Source organism: Phyllostomus discolor, chromosome 3 (assembly GCF_004126475.2).
Source record: "Phyllostomus discolor isolate MPI-MPIP mPhyDis1 chromosome 3, mPhyDis1.pri.v3, whole genome shotgun sequence".
Classification (NCBI taxonomy): Eukaryota; Metazoa; Chordata; class Mammalia; order Chiroptera; family Phyllostomidae; genus Phyllostomus; species Phyllostomus discolor.
In genome coordinates this window covers 98,953,022-98,955,934 of record NC_040905.2, presented here as the reverse complement: position 1 = coordinate 98,955,934, position 2,913 = coordinate 98,953,022, and the positions used below count along the sequence as shown (strand labels likewise).

Genomic DNA, 2,913 nt, shown 5'->3' with positions numbered 1-2,913 from the left:
GAAAAAAAAAGGACCCACATCCAAGATAACCCAGCAAGGCTATCATTTAAAATTTAAGGAGAAAAAAAAGAGTTTCCCAGACAAGAAAAATCTAAAGAACTTCCTCAATAACAAACCAGTATTACAAGAAATGTTAAAGGGACTTCTTTAAGATGAAAGGAGGAAAAGGACATAACTATGAATAATAAAATGGCAACAACAACATAACTATCAACAACCACTTTAAATGCAAATGGATTAAATGTTTCAATCAAAAGACATATAATGACTAAATGGGAAGGAAACAAGACCCTCACATATGTTCCCTATAAGAGACTCACTTCAAATTAAAAGATACACATAGAATGAAAGTAAAGGGATAGAAAAAGATTTTTCATGAACGAGGAAATGAATAAAAAATTTGAGGTAGCAATACTTATATTAGACAAATTAGACTTTAAAAGAAAGGCAATAACAAGAGACTATGAAGTACCCAGCAATTTCACTTCTGGGTATTTAGCTAAGAAACCCAAAACACTAATTTGAAAAGACATATGTATCCAATTGTTCTTTGTAGCATTGTTTACATTAGTCAAGATATGGAAGAAACCTAAGTGTCCATCAATAGATGGATAAAGCAGAAGAGGTACAGCTTTCCAGAAGCTTCTGTGGGTTTCCCTAGCTCTGTGTACTTCATTCTGCATCACGCAGCCATTATGGGTCATCATCCCATGGTCGTGTTCAGTCTGAACACAGAATCTGGAAGAAAAGTTCAACTTTGAAATATCAATATGGCCAAGACTATTGCAGGTATCATCTGAACATGTTTGAAACCTAAGTCCATGATGAAGATGCTTTTGGACCCAAATGGAGGCACTGTCATGATTAAAGATGGCAATGCCATTCTTCAAGAGATTCAAGTTCAGCATCCAGTGAGTGGCCCAGACCATGACTGAGGTTAGCCAGACACAGGATGAAGAGGTTGCAGATGGGATCATATCTGTAGTAATTCTTGCAGGGGAGATCCTGTCTGTGGCTGAGCACTTCCTAGAGCAGAAAATGCACCTAATGGTGATGATCAGTGCTTGCCAAAAGGCATTGGATGATATGATCAGCACCCTTAAGAAAATTAGTACACCCATTGACACCAACAACCAAGATATGTTACTAAACATTATCAACAGCTATATTACTACTAAAGCAAGCAGTTGGTGGTCTTCTTTGGCTTGCAACATTGCCATGGATGCTATTGAAACTGTACAGTTTGAGGAGAATGAATGGAAGGAGATTGACATCAACAAATATACAAAGGTAGAAAAGATGCCTGGGAGCATCGTTGAAGACTCATGTGTCTTATGTGCAGTCATGATTAACAAAGATGTGACCCATCCTTGAATACAATGCTATATCAAGAACCCTCGTATTGTGCTGTTGGATTCTTCTCTAAACATTCTCTAAACAGAAAGGAAAAGGACAAACTGACATTGAGATCACATGAGAGAGAGACTTCACCTGCATCCTCCAAATGGAAGACGAGTACATCAATTGGCTCTGTAAGGACATTATTCATATGAAGCCCAATGTGGTCATCACTGAAAAGGGCAAATCAGATGCAGCTTATCACTACCTCTTGTGGGCCAACATCACAGCCATCCATGGAGTCCAGAAGACAGACAATATTCACATAGCTAGAGCCTGTGGGGCCTGGATAGTCAGCTAACAGGAGGAATTGAGAAAAGGTGATATTGGGACAGGAGCAGGCCTGTTGGAAATCAAGAAAATTGGATATGAGTATTTTACTTTCATCACTGAGTGTAAAGACCCCAAGTCTTGTACCATTCTCCTCCTGAGGGTGAGGTGGAAGAGCACAACAGCAAGATCCTCTTGGAAGTAGAATGCAACCTCCAGGATGCCATGCAAATGTGCCACAACATTATCCTGGACCCCTAGCTGGTGCCAGGAGGTGGGGCCTGTGAGATGGCTGTGGCTCATGCCATGACAGAAAAGTCCAAGGCCATGACTAGTATAGAGTAATGGCCATACAGGGCTGTTGCCCAGGCCCAAGAGGTCATTCTTCATACCCTTATCCAGAACAGTGGGGCAAGCCCCTTCTGTCTATTTTCCTCCTTTTGGGCCAAGCACACCAGGAGAACTGTGAGACCTTGGGCATAAAGGGTGAGACAGGTGAACATGAAGAACTGGGCATCTGGGAACCACTGGCTGTGAAGCTGCAAACATAAGACAGCAGTGGAGATGGCAGTTTTGCTGCTGTGAATTGATGGCATTGTCTTAGGCCATACAAAGATGGGCAATAACCAGGGCTGGCAAGGTGGGTTTCCTGATGCTGGCCAGGAGTGAGTGGTAGGCAAGGTGGCTTCAACACACAGAACCAACAATTTTCCCCTTCCCTGAGCCAGACTGCCAGGACGCTGTGGATGCCTTTGTTTGGAAGGGGTCAGGTTGAAGGGCAGCCCCAGGCCCTTTCTGTCCCAGCTCAGTTTGCAGAAGGCACTGACGTGTAATTCTTCTCTATTGTAAACTTTCCATTTAGTTTGCTTCTCATGATTAAATCTAAATCATTTGAAAAAAGTGTACCTATATACAATGGAATATTATTGATAAATGGGGGATTGGTGTAACCAGGTATGTGGAGTAGAGACATCACTCAGGCAGCTGTGCAGAGAAGGCAGTGGCAGGAGCAAATCGTTCATGGGATTGCTGGAGACCCAAAGCAGGAGAGAAGGAGAAAGATGGAGAGGATGAATGAAGGCAGGAGATCCTCAGAAAGCAGAATCATGAAGATTGGTGAATAGAGTTAAAGGTTATGTCTGGGTTCCTGTTTGGGCAACAGTTGTTTCTATTTGCGTTTCCCACAGTAGCAGAAATGCAGAAACAGGGTCACATTGGGGCAGAATTGTAATAAGATGCTTTTTC

At 42.2% G+C, this 2,913-nt stretch overlaps 1 pseudogene; it reads left to right on the top strand.

Annotated features, from left to right (window-relative positions):
• The first annotated feature begins 666 nt into the window (after window positions 1-666).
• On the top strand, window positions 667-2,568 carry LOC114491530 (annotated as a pseudogene).
• The last annotated feature ends 345 nt before the right edge of the window (window positions 2,569-2,913 follow it).